Genomic DNA, 20,254 nt, shown 5'->3' on the forward strand with positions numbered 1-20,254 from the left:
GGAGACAAGGAACTGTCCCAGATTGAAAGAGACCAAAAAGACATGACAGCTGGGGACCATGTGTGATCCTGGGATGATGCTCCACTATAAAAGGGCATTATTGGGACAAAAACTGAATGGGATTCTCTGGGAGATGGATAAATAGAAGGTCTCTGTCTTATTCTTATAGTATTTCTGTAAGTTTGAAACTGTTCCAAAATAAAATAGTAAGAATAATTTTATCACCCAGACACACACAGCTTTATACTTTGTTCAACAGGCAAAACCAATCAACCTGACAGAAGTTAGAATGGTGATTATAGGGTGAGGTGGAGCTACTGACTGAGAAGGCCACGAGGAAGGCTCCTGGGGAGATGGAAATATTCTATATCTTGAGCTGGGTGGTGGTTACAAGGCATGTACCTATGTAAAAAGCCACAAGCTAAACATTTGCTATCAGTGCACTTTATGTATGTTATCCATGAATAAAGAAGTAAAATAGGGCCGGGTGCGGTGGCTCACACCTTTAATCCCCACAGTTTGGGAGGCTGAAGGAGGAGGACTGCTTGAGCCCAGGAGTTCAAGACCACCCTGGGTAACATGATAGGCCCCCATCTCTACAAAAAATAAAAAAAATTGCCAGGCGCCTGTAGTCCCAGCTACTTGGGAGGCTGAGGTAGGAGGTGGGAGGGTCGCTTGAACCCAGGAGGTCGAGTCTGCAGTGAGCCGTGATTGTGCCACTGAACTCCAGCCTTCGAGACAGGGTGAGAACCTGTCACAGGAAGGAATTAAAAAAAAAAAAAAAGCCAGGTGTGGTAGCTCCTACCTGTAATCCCAGCACTCTGGGAGGCCGAGGCGGGCAAATCATGAGGTCAGGAGATCGAGACCATCCTGGCTAACACAGTGAAACCCCGTCTCTACTGAAAATACAAAAAAAAAATTAGCCGGGCGTGGTGGCGGGCGCCTATAGTCCCAGCTACTCGGGAGGCTGAGGCAGGAGAATGGTGTGAACCCGGGAGGCGGAGCTTGCAGTGAGCCAAGATTGCGCACCTGCACTCCAGCCTGGGCGATAGAGCAAGACTCCACCTCAAAAAAAAAAAAAAAAAAAAAAAAGGCCAGGCACAGGCACAGTGGTTTACACTTGTAATCCTAGCACTTTGGGAGGCCAAAGCAGGATGATCACTTGAGCCCAGACGAGACCAGTCTAGGCAACATCGTAAGACCTCATCTCTACAAATAATTTTAAAAAATTATTATGGAGTGGTGGTGCACACCTGTGGTCCCGACTACTCAGGAGGCTGAGACAGGAGGATCGCCTGAGCTCAGGCAATCCAAGCTGCAGTGAGCCATGACTGCACCACTGTATTCCAGCCTGGACAACAGAGCAAGACCCTGTCTCAAAAAATAAAATAAAATAAAAAAGTAGAACAAAACCCCTATCTTTAAACTATACCAGTCCTACGAAGAGAACCTTCATTTATTTATCAGTAGGTCATTAAAGTAGGTCATCAGTTAACAGATGACCTACTTAAATTCAGCTTTGGTAAAAAGCAATTCATTACTCTAAATAAGGAGCCTAAATGAGAAATCATTTCCATAAAGTTTTCTGGCATTTTGTGATTAAAGAAGCTAAGGATGGAAGTATTTTGGCTTGGCTGCTGATAGAATTAATTGAAGCAGGAGCGCTTCCTGGAGTGAGACTGCCCAACCATTCTCCCTCTAGGATTGGACACAGCAAATAATCAGGCCAGTGTAGGATTTTTTAAAATGAAGAAGTGTAGGATATTTTTTAATGAAGAAATACAGGATGTTTTAAATGAAGAAGTAATTCACTTTAAAGTGAAGAAGTAATTGTAGAAAATAAAAAACAGAGGGAGAGAAAAAAACAAAAAGAACCTGTCTTTAGGGGAAGCTAGACACACAGGCCTCTAGTTTCCATAAACCAGCCTGACAATGCTAAAAATTATCAAATTTTTCTGTGCTGTTTTAGTTTTTTGTCTGTTTGCTTTAGGAGAGCAGGGGAGTTTTTTTGGTTTATTTTTCTTTGAGACAGAGTCTCACTCTGTCGTCCAGGCTGGAGTGCAATGGCGTGATCTCGGCTCACTGCAACCTCTGTCTACTAGGTTCAAGTGATTCTCCTACCTTGGCCTCCCACATAGCTGGGATTACAGGTATGCGCCACCACGCCCAGCTAATTTTTGTGTTTTTAGTAGGGTTTTGCTTTGTTGGCCAGGCTGGTCTCAAACTCCTGACCCCAGGTGATCCACCTGCCTTGGCCTCCCAAAGTGCTAGGATTACAGGCGTGAGCCACTGTGTCCGCCACAAGCAGGAGAGTTTTTAATGGTTCAGGGAAAGGATGCTAAAAGGAGAGGTAATGTAATACAGTCAGGAATCTGGTCTTCAGTCAGATAAACCCGAGTGTGGATTCCACCTCTACCTCCTATTGGCTGAGAAGCCTAGGGCAGGTTAGGGCAAGTTCCTTCACCCCCCTGCACCTGGATTTACTCAGGTGTAAGATAAGGACAAGTATACCTACTCCAGAACTTGCTGGGAGGGCTAAATGTTTGTGATGTGCCTGCTACAGTGCCTGGCATACAACGAGCAGTCAATAAATGGTAGCTGCTGGTAGTTTTTCTTGTCACTGCCCCATATTAGCCAACAATGCCTAACTAATGTGGTTCCCCTTCCCCATGCTCACTATGAAAATTTCCTCTGCCTAAAACATGGTTCATTTAAAGCCTACCTCCCTCAAAAGAGCTCTGCAATTACAACAGAGGCTTAATTAAAAGGAAATGGTCAGTCTCCCACTACAGGTCATCAAGAAGTCCAAAAGAACAAGTTCTAAAGGGCAGCGAGCACTCAGTGTCCGATTTCTCTGAGCCCATGTGGGGCCATTCACTTAGCAGAAGTGCAGAATAACTGCAATTTGGCCCTGAAGTGCCTTCTCTGGGCCAAAATGGAGCACACAGAGCAGGCTTCTATTCTCATTTTCCCAGCTGCAGGGCTGCAAGCTCTGGCAGTCATTAAAATAAGCACCAAACCACATGACCAAGTCCCGCTGACAAACAGCATATGTTCTTAGCTGCTGATGTGTAAAAAGGAGGTAGAGATCACCAGGAGTCGGGAGGAGGCTGCTTTGGCATATGGAGCCAATGCACATTTTATAGACAAATGATGCTTCTGCAACCTCATGAGTTTCGGAAACAATCTGCAAGGCTGTTAAAGAGGGAGGTTTAAAGACTTCTCTTCCAAAAGAAGGAAAAAAGTTCTAAACTTAGAAGAAAGAGTAGGCTCTACCGGAAGATGAGAACTCAGGACTCCTACAGGGAAACCAGCTGGGTACAGAAACCTCACTTCCTTTTAAAAGTTGCATTAGAGTCAAGATGTCCCTGAGCAAAACTAACATCTCCACAAGACATCAAGTCATCAAGTCAGCCAAACTGGTTTGTGACTGTGCTTTCAGGTGATTTCTGTGGTAACAGCTGATCACACTGGCAGTGAGGAAAATTGCAATGATGGGTGAGTTGTCCTCCTCACCTCTAAGCCAACTCTGAATCAACGTGATTTCTTCTTCAGTGGGTCAACCACGGAAGAAGCAGTCACATCCACAGTCTTCAAACTCTATCTATCCTTCTCATTGGTTACTTCCAGGAGCTGTTTTTCTTTTATTTTGGTTTCCTTCTGCTATAATATCCTTCACCTTCACATGCAATCTGGTGTCCATCAGCTTCAGTTTTTGAGAATGGATGCACTGGATACCAGCATTATGGGGTTTGAGAAGCCTACATGAGAGGGACAGTGATGGCTGAGAAAATGTGGGAAAGAGGAGAGAGGAAGCAATACTGCCAGAAAGATGGAGGGCAGTGTGCCTTCTTCTGAGTCCTTTTGTTACCTCCACTGATCAACACTGTTGCCCATTTCTCTGTTCATCTGAGAGACAGCCACCTGGATTTGTCTGAATCACTGTGGAGCCCTATGCCAACCAACAACTAAAATCTATGATGGTTTCCTAAAAGCTGGCTGAGTTATGAAGGCTTGCTTCTAAATAATAACATCTCTGTGGTTTTCATTTCTGGTGATCTTTAAAGAATCCTGAGAAATGGGAGAAGTACTGAAAAACTGGGCCAAACAAAGGCCTGATTTCAGATTTTCAAAATGTTTGATTTTTCTTTTTTCTTTTCTTTCTTTTTTGAGATGGAGTTTCGCTTTTGTTGCCCAGGTTAGAGTGCAATGGCACGATCTCGGCTCACTGCAACCTCCGCCTCCCACGTTCAAGCGATTCTCCTGCCTCAGCCTCCCAAGTAGCTGGGATTATGGGCGCCCGCCACTACGCCCAGGTGATTTTTTGTATTTTTAGTAGAGAGTGTTTCACTATATTGGCCAGGCTGGTTTCGAACTCCTGACCTCAGGTGATCCACCTGCCTCAGCCTCCCAAAGGACTGGGATTATAGGCGTGAGCCACTGCACCCGGCCTGATTTTTCAAAGATAAGAATAAAGATGGGTTCTAAAGACCACTGGACAGAAGTTTTGCTCCCAGGAAAGGCCCATATGGGCCACTCTAGTCCACTTAGCGCCTTTGTACAATCAGAAAATTACACCCCTGCTTCAAGATTTTACTTCCTTTAGAGAAATGTTGTAATATACTGATTAGGTTAGCTCAAGACATAGTAGCCTTCTCCACCACTGTCATTACAAAAATGCACCCACAATACCTATGATATAAATAGAACCCCCTTTGATGTGGCCTCTTGTGCAGTGCACAGCCTGCATAACTGTATGAGGCAGCCCTAAGTAATCACAAGAGGCCAATATGGTTTCTCTAAGAAAAAGTCATAACAGAGTAACTGCATTCCTACTTTGATCAGGCAAGAATCATAGACACAGGACATACAGGTCTCAGTAATGTCTCTCACAAGGCTGCTCTAGAAATCCCGGTAGACAAGGTGAAGATACAGGAATTGGATCCTAACATAATTAGAGGGATTAAGAACTGGTAAAATAATCTTATTCAAAGGATCTTGGTTACTGAATTAATTAATGTTAATTAGAAAGGAGCTAATAGCAGTAGGTCTTTGGCTTAGTCTCTGGGCCTGTCCAATTTATTTTATTTATCCACATGAATGAATATTTATCAACATTTACTAAGTATTTCATGTGCACTGAACCCTGTGCTGGGGCTAAGAGCAGGGGGAATAGGCAAATAAATATATTCAATAAAGTATTCTTATTACCATATTTTACCAATAACTTGGATAATGATATAGATTTGCTTATCAATTTCATGACACAAGAAGAAACAGGCAATACAAATGACTAAAATTCAGGATAAAAAAAGATTCCGACCATCTGGAATGGCAGGCCTATTTTAACAAGATCTGAAATTTCACAGAGGTAAATCCAGGGCCCTAAATCTAAGTTCAAGAAAACAACTGGACAAGGCAGATGGTCTGCTAGACTGGAAAGGGCATAGGTTCATGAGCCAGAGAGACGTGAGTTCAAATCCTGTCTCTGCTACTTTCTAGCCACACCACCTTGGACAAGTCATTCAACTTCTCCGAGTCTGTTTCCTCTTCTGTTAGACGGGGATACCACCTACTGTGCAGAATTAGTGTGAAGATTCAACTAGAAAATGCATACGTCTGGCCCATAGGAGACACTCAAAAAGCAGGACTAACATCATATTGTTTACCAATAACATGCCTGGCCAACGTGGCGAAACCTCGTCTCTACTAAAAATACAAAAAAAGGGCCGGGCATGGTGGCAGGCGCCTGCAATCCCAGCTACTCGGAAGGCTGAAGCTTGAGAATTGCTTGAACCCGGGAGGCGGAGGTTGCAGTGAGCTGAGATAGCACTACTGCACTCCAGCCTGGGTGACAGAGCAAGACTCTGTCTCAAAAAAAAAAAAGAAAAGAAAAGAAAAGAAAATTGGGGTTTCCATTAGTTATTTCTTCAATAAACAGTTATGTTATATACTTGTCCCTGTGCTACATTTCAGGGTTCAATGGCAAAAAAAAATATGGTCCCCACCTTTAAAGAGCTAACAATTTTGAAGCCAAATCAGACAGCAAAACAGAAGAGGAATCGGAGAATAGCAATTTGGAGATAAAACAAATACAGTATAGCCTGGTGTTGGTATAGAATGTTATATGAGGAGGGACATCTAAATTAGACTGATGAGGCAACAGTGTTTCCTATAGAAACCCTTAAGCCAAGGTGGGTTTTTTTTGTTTGTTTGCTTTTTATTTTTTGTTTTTTGAGACGGAGTTTTGAGACAGAGTCTTGCTCTGTCACCCAGACTGGAGGGAGGTGGCGCAATTTCAGCTCCACTGCAACCTCTGCCTCCCGGGTTCAAGCGATTCTCCTGCCTTAGCCTCCTGAGTAGCTGGGATTACAGGCACCCGCCACCCTGCCTGGCTAATTTTTGTATTTTTAGTAGAGACAGGGTTTCACTATGTTGGTCAGGCTGGTCTCGAACTCCTGACCTTGTGATCCGCCCGCCTCGGCCTCCCAAAGCGCTGGGATTACCGGCATGAGCCACCACACCCAGCCAAGCCAAAGTTTTAAGAATATCCTATAGAAACCCTTAAGCCAAGGTTTTAAGAACATCCGAGTAGATTCTCAACAGGGGCCCTACTGACATGCTGGATGGGACAATTCTTTTTTGTTTAGATCTATCCCTGCACACTGCAGAATGTTGAGCCTCTCTGGCTGTCTCTCAATAAATGCAGTAATGCCCTCTGGTCGGTGTCACAAAACAAAGCAAAATAAAACAGCTCCACAAACTTCTAAACCTGCCCCTGATGGTTGAGAAAGGGGGGGTTAGATGGCAGCACTAGCCCCATGCAAGGACCCCTGGATGAGTAGGCTAGCGGTAGGGAGTGGGGACTCTCCAGGCAAAGGGAGGAAGCTGACTCAGCTCCACATCGTCAACTGCAGAAACACCCCATGGCCTCTGCATAAGCTTAGAATTTTCTTGGCCACCTCCACATACCCATCATCTAGTGAATTTCTTTGCTCACTTCAAATCACAGCTCAATCATCACTTCTGAAGGAAGACCTCCCTGACTCCCTCAGCTCCAAATTAAGTTGATCCTCCTGTATTCTAGTCCTCAAAGAGCACCAACTACCTTACCTTCATAGCACGTATGCAGTTATCCTCCTCAGTAGAATACAAATTCTATGAGAAAGGAACCATGTCAGCTTCTTATTTTCCCCCATTCATCATTATTTTTCTAGCACCTGACTTAGCACCTCATAGGTGCCCAATAAATACTCGTTGATGACTGAAACAATGAACGAATTAATAAAAATTCTATGAGAAAGGAACCGTGCCAGCTTCTCATTTTCCCCTATTCATCATTGTTTTTCTAACACGTCTTAGCACCTCATAGGTGCCCAATAAATACTTGCTGATGACTGAAACATATGAACGAACGAATCAGGACAGTATGTTTGAGAAAATACAAATGAGTTCTGTCGCGGCAGAGAAACATAAATTGTGAAGATTTCATTTTAATATGGACATACATCAGTTCCCAAATAATACTTTCATAATTTCTTATGCCTGTCTTTACTTCAATCTCTGAACATAAATTGTGAAGATTTCATTTTAATATGGACATTTATCAGTTCCAAAAATTAATACTTTTATAATTTTTTAGGCCTGTCTTTAATCTCTTAATCCTGTTATCTTTGTAAGCTGAGAATGTAAGTCACCTCAGGACCACTATTGTGTTAACTGTACAAATTGATTGTAAAACGTGTGTTTAAACAATATGAAATCAGTGCACCTTGAAAAAGAACAGAATAACAGCGATTTTCAGGGAACAAGGGAACCATAAGGTCTGACTGCCTACAGGGTCGGGCAGAATAGAGCCATATTTTTCTTCTTGCAGACAGCCTATAAATGGACATGCAAGTAGGGAAGATATCACTAAATTCTTTTCCTAGCAAGAAATATTAATAATTAAGACCCTGGGTAAGGAATGCATTCCGGGGGGGGGGGGGGGGGGGGGGGGTCTATAAAGGGCCACTCTGGGAGTGTCTGTCTTATGCAGTTGAGATAAGGACTGAAACGTGCCCTGGTCTCCTGCAGTACCCTCAGGCTTACTAGGATTGGGAAGCCCTGCCCTGGTAAATTTGAGGTCAGACCAGTTCTCTGCTCTCGAACCCTGTTTTCTGTTGTTTAAGATGTTTATCAAGACAATACATACACTGCTGAACATAGACCCTTATCAGGAGTTTCTGATTTTGTCCTTGTCCTGTTTCCTCAGAAGCATGTGATCTTTGTGACCCACTCCCTGTTTGCACACCCCCTCCCCTTTTGAAGTCCTTAATAAAAACCTGCTGGTTTTGCGGCTCAGGTGGGCATCACAGTCCTACCAATATGTGATGTCATCCCCAGAGGTCCAGCTGTAAAATTCCTCTCTTTGTACTCTTTATTTCTCAGCCAGCTGACACTTATGGAAAATAGAAAGAACGTACATTGAAATATTGGGGGCAGGTTCCCCTGATAGAGTTCTGTATGGCAGCAAGGAGAGGCACATGGGGCAGAGTAGATGGATCATGCTGTAAAAGCAGGCAAAGGCCATATCATGAAGAGCCTTATGTGAAAAGCTATGCAACTGTATTTCTGCATAGATCTCTATTTTAGTAAAGGCAATCCACAGCAGTGAGGACCGGACTGCTGAGGCAGGGCAACCAGCAGGGAGGCTGTGCAGAAAGACAGGCAGGAAGGGAGGGGAGCCTGAACTGAGGGCGCAAGGGAGGAAACGGAGGAGATAAGTGTCAGGAGATAGCAACAAAGTCGAATCTATAGAACTCTGACGACTACCTGGACTTGGAAGATGGAAAGGAGGGATAGTACCAGAGGAAGAGTCTGAGATGACTCCCAGGATTCTGTTTTGGATAACTAAATGGAAGGAGGGGAATTGGCAAGATTCAAGAATGGAGAAAGAACGGCAGGTTCAAAGGGAAGATGAGGAGCTTAGTTTTAGACTTGTTTGAGTTTGAGGGTAGCACTCAGGAGAGATTCAGGCTCATGATACAGAACAGAGGTCATGAGCATATAAACAAGTTTGAAGCTGGGGTTGAAAAGAATATAGTAGAGGGCAGAGTCTTGGCAAAAATTGGCATGTGAGGGACAAAGGGGAAGAAAAGAGCCCACAATGGAAATTGAGGGGCAAATGGCCAGAGAGATAATACAAAGTAGAACTGGGTTTTCCTAAGTGAGGGGCAAGGTCAGCAATGTCAGATGTGCCAAGAAAGATAAGGAAGGAAAAGTGGTCAGGTATTCTGGCAATGTCAAGGTCTGATGCCTTTGGGGAGTGGTGGGACGAGAGCAGGATTTTAGTGATGACTTAGGGAAGTACAGGTAGCAACTCTAGAACTCTTCCAAGAAAGGTGGCTGGGTAAAAGAGGCGTGACAGGGTGCAGCATAGGTTAACGGGAGGGTTTTTGTTTTTTCCAAAATGAGAGTAAACAGAGAATATTTAAATGAGAAGGGTTGATGAAACAGGAAAGAAAATGAACAAATGATGGAACCCAGTCCTTGAGGCAAAGGAGGAGATGGGATCTCAAGCACAAATAGAGGACTTAGCCTTAAAACACCATTTCTTTCACAGAATTAGAATAAAAGGCAAAAGGATAGGGTCAGCTAAAGATCAGTTGGTAAAGGATAGAAGAGGAAGCTGAGATGCCTTAATTGACAGCCGCAACTTAGTGGAGCAAAAGTCAAGGTAGTAAGTTGAGGAGAGGAATGAATTTGAGAAAGACATAAAGGGAAATGGACAAGAGAGCTGCCTGAGGATACGGGAACAGCTGAGCCATGCTGAGGGCCTATTTGGTGGCACACTAGTGTAATAGTGTCAAAAGCACAATGTGTCTACAATGGAGCTGGCAGGGCTTTAGGTTACCACAAGAAAAGTGCAGTCTTGCTCTGCATGGTTAGAGTCCTCAAGGAAAGAGGATTTCCTTCCTGTACAACACACTCAAAGAGAGGCTGACAAACCGGAGCAAGTTCAAGGATGGTAACTGGGATGAAGGTGTGAGGAAATCCCAAAAGTGATCATTCTGAAGCTGGTCTGAGATGGAGTGAATAGGCTGTTCCTCAGTCTGCCAAGATCATGGAAATACCTGTTGACTACCAATTAACAGAGCAGCACCTCCTGTATTTATTCTCCCTTGATTATACAATCAGGCCTTAATCGCACTGCAGAAGGGTGGGGAGATCAGGAGATAGAGGAGAGGAAGCAGTGGCTCACGCCTGTAATCTCAGCACTTTGGGAGGCCAAGGCAAGCAGATCACAAGGTCAGGAGATCGAGACCATCCTGGCTAGCACAGTGAAACCCCATCTCTACTAAAAAAAAAAATAAAATAAAAAAAAAATAAAATTAGCTGGGCATGGTGGTGGACACCTGTAGTCCCACCTACTTGGGAGGCTGAGGCAGGAGAATGGCGTGAACCCAGGAGGCGGAGCTTGCAGTGAGCCGAGATTGCGCCACTGCACTCCAGCCTGGGTGACAGAGTGAGACTCCATCTCAAAAAAAAAAAAGAAAAAAAAAAAAAGAGGAGAGGAAGACATTAGTGAACGTCATTTCCATGGGTAGAAGTGGACGACAGAGGCAAACTGACTTCCAAATAAAATCAGAGGTCAGGGTTAATCAATTAGAGACACTAGTCAAAGAATTTTGTTACTGCTCAATTCCACACAGCAAATTCATTTCTGCCCTCCCGCCATCAAGATCCTGATTCTTGTCCCCTTCCTCTGTTTCATCCTATCAGTTACCAAGTCCAGCAAATTCCACCTCCTTAATCTCTCAACTCCTCCCACCCCCCTCCATCTCCACTGTCACTGCCTTCATCCAGAGCTTCATCCTGTCACCTGATCACTGAAACTATACCCAACTGGTCCCCTGCTTGTCTTCTTCTGTCCAGTGTAATCACCACGCTGCTGCCTGGGTAATTTAAAACAGATGAGAGGATGTCGCATCTGTTTTAAAATCTTCAGTGTCCTGCTCTCCACCCCCACCCCTACATTTTAGAGTCCAAACTTCTGGGCCTGGCAATATTAATGACTACTATTTATTTAGTATTTATCATCTACCGGTGCCAAGTGAGTAAGATATCACCTCATTCAGTTTTTATTTCCCCTTCTTAGAGATGAGGAAACTGAAGCTTAGAAAGGAAGTGACTTGCCCAGGGTCACAAAACTAGTTCAGTGGCAATGCGAGTATCGGTACGCAGCTATCTTGGATCCCAAAGTCTATGTGCGCTTAACATGCTATTGTCCACAGGGCCCTTCACGATGTGGCTAGTGCTTACCTTTCCAGTCACCTCTCATCCTACACCTCCACACTGCCACTCCAGTGAACCACAAGCAGGCCATGCATTCTCACCTCTAGCCCTTTGCTCATCTCACTTTGAACCACTCTTCACCTGTCAAATCTCGTTCATCCTTCAGGTCTTGGCTAAAGCAGCACCTCCTCACTGAAACCTTCTCTGATGAGTCAGCCTGACTTATGCGTACCCTAAGTCCTCCTCTACCAAACCTCCGCAATAGCTTCATGACATACCATTGCTACCTCCTTGACTTAAAAAAAAAGTAAACTCTTTGAGGACAGGGATGTGTATCTTACTCATTTTTGTATTTCCAGCTTGCAGCGCAGTGACACACACACAGCCGAAGCCCAATAAATGTTTATTCTCTATAATGAGATGCTGGCTGGGAACAAAAAAGGGAACCTGTGGTTGAGTAATGGAAAGTCCAGTACTCAGCTCTTAAAGGATTTCAAAATCATGTCACATGAGGGAAGGAAGGAGTTGGCCAAGATAAATGGAAGGGGAAGGGGAGATGCTCTAAGCAGCAGAAGCAAAGGGCTATAGGTGAGACACACCTGCAAGCAGCTTAACAAGACTGGAGCAGCGTTGGGGGATGGGAGAGCAGTTTAGCAACATGAGCCATTCCAAGACTGGCCTTTTCTTTATTCAAGTGTTAGGTCACTTCCTCAGGGAAGCCATCCCTGACTAGCTAGCTTTTATGCTTCCCCACAATTACTCTCCATCCCATGACCCTGTACGTTTCAGAATCGGAAACACCTACCAACCCTTACTGACAATGCCACCACCGCCGCCACCACCACTATTATTAGAAGGTGCCATGAAACAAGGTTCTTTTTCTTATTTTACTGATCACCAGTGCCCACAATAATGCCAGGCACATAACAGGCAAATATTTGTTTTATTCATTCATCCAACAAATATTTATTGAGCATATATAATATGCTAGGCATTGCTGTATATGCTGGGGATATAACAAAACATGACGAAATTTGCTGTCACTGTTAAGTTTACTACGAGCAAATACATTAAATATGCTTAGCCTAGAGAAGAAAAGGTGAGAAGAGGAAGACAAACTAGCAGCTTTCAATGATGTATAGGGCAATTAAATGCAGGGGTGATTCCAAGAGCCTGAAGGAGGAATAGTGAGCTAAGATTACCGAGTAGCTGCTTTCAGCTCAACCTAAGAGTCAGAACTGGGGGAGGACCAAACAGGAGTAACCAGAAGTAGAAAGCTTTCTGTTACTGAAGAAATCTGGCCAGTGGGCAGAGGTGTCAGAGAAAAAAAATCTACGTAGTCAATGAAAAAGGGAGTCTGGGATCCAGAGGTCCCAAACTGACAGCCACACATATGACTGGTTACAGTTGAACAGGGTTTTGTAAAAACTGAGTTGCCAATGTTTTTAAAAACCAGAATTACTTGCAAATTTTTAAAAAATGGCCATCAGTCGCCAGTGTTTAAAAATCAGGAAATTGCACGCACGTGCACACACACACGGTTTGGCTTGTACTTCCCCAACATCATGTACGTTAGTACTGTAGTTATAAAATTCATTTCGGTAAAATTAAAAGTTTGACTCTATTTCTGATAAATGTTCTAACACCTACATTTACCTTACCGGACTGATTCTTATTGTGCATTAGTTTCTAACCCTGTAACCAAGGAATCGAGAATTTTCTTTCTCAGAAAGTAAACTTATTTAACCTCCTCACTTAACAAATGGCGAATTACCATTCCCATTTTGCAGATGAGGGAAAAGCAGCTTAGATGGGGAAGGAACGTGCCAGAGACAGCAAATCCAGACACAGCCAGGATGGGAATCCAAACGTCCTATCTCCCGTGTTCCAACACTGAAGATTCTGAGCACTGCCTACCAAGAGGACAGGAGGGGCTGACTTAGGAAATCAACACGAGCTTCCAAGTCAGAAGACCCCGGACTGAACCAGTCTGAGGGGACGCGGCTACAGACGAAGGGCGCCAGCCGGAATCAGTGAGTCCCTGGAGGAGGAAGACCACCCAGAAGCTGGCAGAGGAGGATCCTGAGACTTGCTGTGACCCTCGCCCTCCCTGGCGAGCTCGCCCCTTGACTCCAGGCCTCCAAAACCGGCCTAGCAAGACCCCACTACACCCTCGCCCGCCGCGGCTCACTTACCGCCGCTCAACTTCCGGCAACCACAGCTCTCTCTGAGGCGCGCGCCCCGATGACGCAACGCGGCCCTGCCCGCGCCTGCCACCGGGAAGCGGCGCGCGTGCGCAAAGGAGCAGAGGCAAGCCGGGGAAATGCGCCCCTAGCACCGATCTAAGTGGGAGGAACTTGAGTCGTGGAGAGGGCGGGGCATCAGGGGGCGCCGACGCCCCCGGGGGAAGCGATGGAGAGCTTGCAGGTGTGTTTCACCTATCTTACCAGATGTCGGAATGTCTACATTCCCTTCAGGCTTTTAAGAAAGTGCCCCACGTTCTCTCTTTTGATTTCAGAGGATGACAGGAATGATCACCATGGCCATTCTCCAGGAGAGGCGGCATCAAACGCAGCACAGGGGTCATCAGGGTGGCAGGTGTGGAGAGCCAGGAGAGGAGAATTTTAGTAGGAAAAGGCCAGTGAACGTCGACAGTGACCAACCTGCCTTTTCTAAACCAGCCATCATTCTCATAGCTCCTCACTGTCAGTGAGATAAAGTTATTCCCTCTCAATACTTGTTGATTAGATACTATGCGCGTGCAAAGCACTGGACAGGTGTTGAAGATACAGCAGTGATTATGACAAGTTTCTCTGTCTGGCCTGTAAGGCCTTTCACAAATTAACTCTGATACACCACTCTAGACTCATAACAACAAGAGCGATGACTGCTTTTAATTGACTAGCCACCATGTTTTCAGGGTTTTACATCGCTAATCCTCACAAGAATCCTGAAACGTATCCCCAAGTTATATATGAAAGAACAGAATCTAAGAAAAGTTAGGTGGCTTGCTGAAAGTTAAAGGGCTTTTGGGCCAGGAACGTAATCTGAAGTTTGTTTGATTCTGGCAAGTAAGAAAACAAATCCAGACTAATAAGGATACTTATTAGAAAGGATTACTGCAAGAAGTGAGAGAGGTGGGAGAGAAGGAACTGTGCGATAGCAGAGGGAGACTATTGCAATAGTGAGATCACTCTGACCAAAAAATCCGCAGATGTTTCCATGGTTAGGGAAAAAGAGGGTTCCCCCACCCCCAACCCTCCCCAAAGGCAGGTAAACAAGGCTAGAAACAACTGAATATGGGAAGTGGGATGAAGGGGTGGCTTGATCAGATAGTAGATTAGAGAATGTTTTATCTTGAGGCCAACGTATTCTCAGTAGGGGTTGTGTGTGTCAGGCTCCGAGCCCAAGCTAAGCCATCATATCCCCAGTGACCTGCACATATACATCCAGATGGCCTGAAGCAACTGAAGATCCACAGAAGTGAAAATAGCCTTAACTGATGACATTCCACCATTGATTTGTTTCTGCCCCACCCTAACTGATCACTGTACTTTATAATCTCCCCCATACTTAAGAAGGTTCTTAATTAGCCGGGCGTGGTGGCAGGCACCTGTAGTCCCAGCTACTCGGGAGGCTGAGGCAGGAGAATGGCGTGAACCCGGGAGGCGGAGCTTGCAGTGAGCCCAGATCGTGCCACTGCACTCCAGCCTGGGCGACACAGCGAGACTCCATCTCAAAAACAAAAAAGAAAAAAAAGAAGGTTCTTTATAATCTCCCCCACCCTTAAGAAGTTTCTTTGGGCCGGGCGCGGTGGCTCACGCTTGTAATCCCAGCACTTTGGGAGACGGAGGCAGGCGGATCACGAGGTCAGGAGATCGAGACCACGGTGAAACCCCGTCTCTACTAAAAATACAAAAAAAAAAAAAAAAATTAGCCGGGCCTGGTGGCGGGCGCCTGTGGTCCCAGCTACTCGGAGAGGCTGAGGCAGGAGAATGGCATGAACCCGGGAGGCGGAGCTTGCAGTGAGCCAAGATCGCGCCACTGCACTCCAGCCTGGGCGACAGAGCGAGACTCCGTCTCAAAAAAAAAAAAAATGGAGACAGGGTCTCTCTACATTGCCCAGGCTTTCTCAAACTCTTGGGCTTATGGGATCCTCCCACCTCTGCATCCCAAAGTACTGGGATTACATGCGTGAACCACCATGCCCAGCCAAGAAGTCACTTTCATCACTCCTTGGTTTTGGCCAGCTTCTTTACTGCATCCTGTTTTATCAGCAGGGTCTGTGTAACCTCTATCTTGTGCCGACCTCCTACCTCATCCTGTGACCAACGATGCCTGACCTCCTGGGAATGCAGCCCAGTAGGTCTCAGCCTTACTTTACTCAGCCACTACTTGACATGGAGTTGCTCTGGTTCAAATGCCTCTGACACAGTGATAGAAGCTCTGGTTCAAATGCCTCTGACATAGTGATAGAAGCTCTGGTTCAAATGCCTCTGACACAGTGATAGAAGTCAGATCAGTAGATCAGTCGTTCCTAGGAGCAGAGTGGGGCATGGTCTACAAACGGGCATGAGGAGTTTTCTGGGGTGATAGAAATGTTCTACAGCTTAAGTGCGGTAGGGCTGACACAGGTATATACATTTATCAAAACTCATCAAACTCTGCCTTTAACATAGGTGCATTTTATTGTATGTATTGTGTGTAATAAACTTAATTTTATTTTATTATTTATTTATTTATTTATTTTGAGACAGAGTCTCACTCTGTCAGCTAGGCTGGAGTGCAGTGGCACGATCTCGGCTACTGCAACCTCTGTCTCCCAGGCTGAAGCAATTTTCCTGCCTCAGCCTCCCAAGTAGCTGGGATTACAGGCGTGTGCCACCACACCCGGCTAATTTTTGTGTTTTTAGTAGAGATGGGGTTTCACCACGTTGGCCAGGCTGGTCTCAAACTCCTGACCTCAGGTAATCTGCCCCACCTCGGCCTCCCAAAGTGCTGGGATTACAGGCGTGAGCCATTGCACCCGGCTGATTTTAAAAACAAACAGTAGGATGTCACCTCCTATATGAAGGCATGCCTCATACCCACCACCTCTGGGCTTTACTCTATTGAGCATATATGAGCCTAAGTTAAAGTTAGTTCTTTATAAGTTTGACTCCACTGCTGGGTTTTGTGATTTTATAATGAACACTTTTTAAAGCTTCTGCCCAACTCACAGTAATCCTTGCTTCTCTGGGAACTGCTGATTCTCCAGCTATGTTTGTACCACCCATGCCACCCCAGCCTCCACCCCCTCGAGTTGACTGGAGTAAAGTGGACACATGACGATTCTTTATCCTGAGTTTGGGACTTTTGAACTGATGTTCATAGAGTGGGAATAGGATTAGTTTATGTAGATCATTGGCAGTATCCTAGAGAGGGAGTTTCCTTGAATTTTTAGCTTGAGGTTCCTATGGCTGACTTGTCTCAAGCCCTCCTCAAGGCAAAGTCATCCAAAGTATCACTAGATTCCACAAAGCATGCCATGCTATGTGGCTTGAACATTTGTCCCCTCCAAAACTCATGTTAAAATTTAATTGCCATTGTGATCATATTGGGAGGTGGGATCTTTAAGAGGTGTTTAGGTCATGGGTTTCCACTCTCATGAATGCACTAATGCTGTTATCATGGGAGTGAGTTCTTTATTACAGGAGTGGGATTGCTCCCTTTTGCTCTCTCTTGCCCTCTCTTTGCTCTTCCATCATGTCATGATGCATCAGGAAGGTCCTCACCAGATGCCAGCACCTTGATATTAGACTTACCAGCCTCTAGAATTGTGAGCCAATAAATTTCTATTCATTGTGAATTACCCAGTCTGTGATATTCTGTTGTAGGAGCACAAAACAGACTAAGATACTCTAGTAACTATTCACAAAGTTGATTTCTGTCACTTGCAAACCTGAAGTAGCTCCACAGGGTTGAAATCATGTATTTCTGTCTCAGGCCAGACATTGTCTCCTAACGGCCTAAGAAGTGCTGGAAAAATATTTGTTAATTAACAAATAAGGTCTGGGAATCCAAAATAGATATGGGGACCAGAGCTAATGATTGCTCAGACGACAAATGAGGCTTCCTTGTTAGCAGGAAGATAGGGTGAGGCTAAGGAAGAAGACCTGCATCTGCTGCCTGGAATGGGGTAGGCAGACCGTTGGGGCTCCAAGACCATGGAGCATTAAGAAAGATGCAGACCCAGGAGACTTAAAAAGGCAGAGAATGTTCTCAGACACAGCAGGGTCATGAGGCCCCGTGACACTTATTCAAGGCTACAGTGATTCAGGTCAATCCACCTTCATCATTTGTCTTGCATCTCAGTTGAGAAGAGTACATGCTCCCCACAATGAGAACTATATGTCACGTCAAGCTAGGCTTTGAAAGCCTGACAAATTGTGGATTGATAAATATTGGCAGATAAGATCTTTAGCAGCATGTTTCTATTTTATTTTATTTTATTTTATTATTTTATTTTATTTTGAGACAGAGTCTCTCTTTGTCACCCAGGCTGGAGTGCAGTGGCCCAATCTTGGCTCACTGCAGCCTCAACTTTCTGGGCTCAAGTGATCCTCCTGGCTCAGCCCCGCCCCAAGTAGTTGGGACTGCAGGTGTGCATCACAGTCCCTGGCTAATTTTTGTATTTTTAGTAGAGACAGGGTTTCACCATGGTGCCCAGGCTTGTCTCGAACTCCTGGACTCCAGCCATCTGCCCGCGTCAGCCTCCCAATGTGCTGGGATTACAGGCATGAGCCACCATGCCTGGCCAACAGCATGTCTCTATGGCACTTAGGGTGCATAAACAGCCAGGAGCATCCCAGCATCTTTTTCATGCTGAGTTAAGACTATTCAATCCACCTCCTGGAAGTCCATGCAGTGCCCATCTTCAAAAGAGGTCAGAGATTGTCCACAAGCCAAGTAGCCAAATGACCAATTTACTAAATGGACAATTTGCTAGTTCATAGATTTTCTGAATGAACACTTTGCTAACATTACCAATGTATAAGGTTTATAGCAATTTCTATTGAATGGAAGGGCTTCACAAGCTTTTAAAGATTGATGTGATACTGTAATTGACTGGTTTTCATTTTGTTTTCAGAAGAGCATCTTAAGGAATTTTCTATTTATCAAAATATAAAGGTGGTTTATTCTGCCTCTAAATATATTTAACTTATGAATACATTAATGAAGAATATGTTCCTGAATGTGGATTTTTCTTGAATATATTAATATTATGCCCTTCAGTTTACTTTCTTTTCATTCCCTTTCTCTGCTTCTCTTCTGTCTCCCCATGTCTCAGTTTCTCCCTCTGCCTCCTCCTCATATCTTCATCTGTCTTTTTTTTTTTTCCTTAGAAACAGGGTCTCGCTCTGTTGCCCAGGCTGAAATGCAGTGGTGTGATCATAGCTCACTGCAGCCTCCAACTCCCGGGCTCAAGTGATCCTCCCACCTCAGCCTCCCAAAGGGTTGAGATTACCAACATAGGCCACCATGCCCAGCTCCTCTCTACCTTGGTCTCCTCCTACAATCACTCCCCATCTCTGCCTTTCAGCATCCTCGTCTCCTGCACATCCCTTGCCCTCTCTCTCCTTTTCACTGTCCCCCACCTTTTCCCCTTAGTCCTTCCTCTCTGATGCCCTGTCTCCCACCATTTCCTCCTATTTTTCCCCTCTGTCACCTACAGTCTCTTTACCTCTATTTCTCCTCTTCTGTCTCTCCCTGCAGTAGCAGCAAGCTGGAGGCAAAGACAAATTGAACATTTTTCAATGTGCTGCCATGAAAAAAACCAAAATCACTTACTGCAACTTCACAACCATTGTAGGAAAACGTGATTAGAAACCTCATCCAATATGAATTGTATTAAACTTTGTGAATAATTACAAAGAAGCCAATGTTTGGTAAATTGGTAAATTGGGCAATTGGTCATTTGAAGAACTGGCTTGAAGTTAATCAGCCTTAAGCCCATGAAAAGAATCCTGAAGGAGTTTCTGGGTCTGCAAGGTTCTTACTTAATGATCAAGGTCCCTATGACAGCCTTCTCTTAGGAGGTGCTTATTTTAGTATTTAGGGAAGGCGGCCTGACTTGATCTGGATTTTGTGCAAGCCATCAGCCACTGATGGGCTGGGGCTTTCTTAGTGGGCTGGGGCTGACATTTCTGTATCATAGTCTGTTGTCTTTTATACATTCAAAAATTAATTTCCATCGTTTAGACAGGAGTAGGAAGAGCAGATTGATAAAGTGGAAAGGAAGCACATTCCAGAATCAGACCTTGGAGCAGTTCCTCAGTCTCTCTGGGCCTCAGTTTGTCTATTTGTAAAGATGGAAATCTCCCTCATGAGGTTGTTGTAAAGGCAACATTACATAACGGCAACAATACCATTAGATAACATTAGATAAAACACAAAGCCTGGCACATGATATGTGCTCAGCATGTTTTAAAAATGCATAGGAGTGCCCTCTGTATACCAGACACTATGCAAACACTAGAGACACTGTATACAATAATGCATAGACCTTGTTCCTTAGACTCTGGTAATTTATATTTATTGACCATTTCTTGTTCTTGTCAGACTCAAATCCAGGTCTCTTTGACCCAGAGGCAGAGCTCACAATCAGTTCTCTCCACTAGTTGCCTTGATTGTTCATGATAAATAATGGACACTTAGCTACTTGTCTGTGTGAAGTGCTCTTTTTAAGTGTTCTTTGGTCCTGAGGGACCCTGAGGAGAAACTCTCTCAAAGGGAGGTCTTCTGAACAATGGTTTCTGACCTGGAAACAGACCAGCTGCAGCTTCTGAAACCGGGATTAAAGTCTCCTAAACTCCCCCAGTTTTGAACAAGAAGTTTGGGGGATGCAAAGCAGAGTGAGAATGAAGCTTTTTATAAAAAGTAAATCCTTTTGAAAAGACATTTACAAATGTGATGAGAAACCAAAGAGAAACCCCAT

At 44.7% G+C, this 20,254-nt stretch overlaps 1 protein-coding gene across 3 annotated transcripts in view; it reads right to left on the reverse strand.

Annotated features, from left to right (window-relative positions):
• ATG7 (autophagy related 7) overlaps positions 1 to 13,573 on the reverse strand; it is a 279,185-nt gene extending 265,612 nt beyond the window's left edge. For 2 of the 3 annotated variants that reach the window (XM_030801775.1, XM_030801773.1), the window contains exon 1: positions 13,473 to 13,573. The gene's annotated coding sequence lies outside the window, so the exon portion shown is untranslated. The remainder of the gene's footprint in view (positions 1 to 13,472) is intronic. The other variant, XM_030801774.1, reaches the window with a different exon arrangement.
• Positions 13,574 to 20,254: the final 6,681 nt, after the last annotated feature.

Source organism: Nomascus leucogenys, chromosome 21 (assembly GCF_006542625.1).
Source record: "Nomascus leucogenys isolate Asia chromosome 21, Asia_NLE_v1, whole genome shotgun sequence".
In the NCBI taxonomy this organism is placed as follows: domain Eukaryota; kingdom Metazoa; phylum Chordata; class Mammalia; order Primates; family Hylobatidae; genus Nomascus; species Nomascus leucogenys.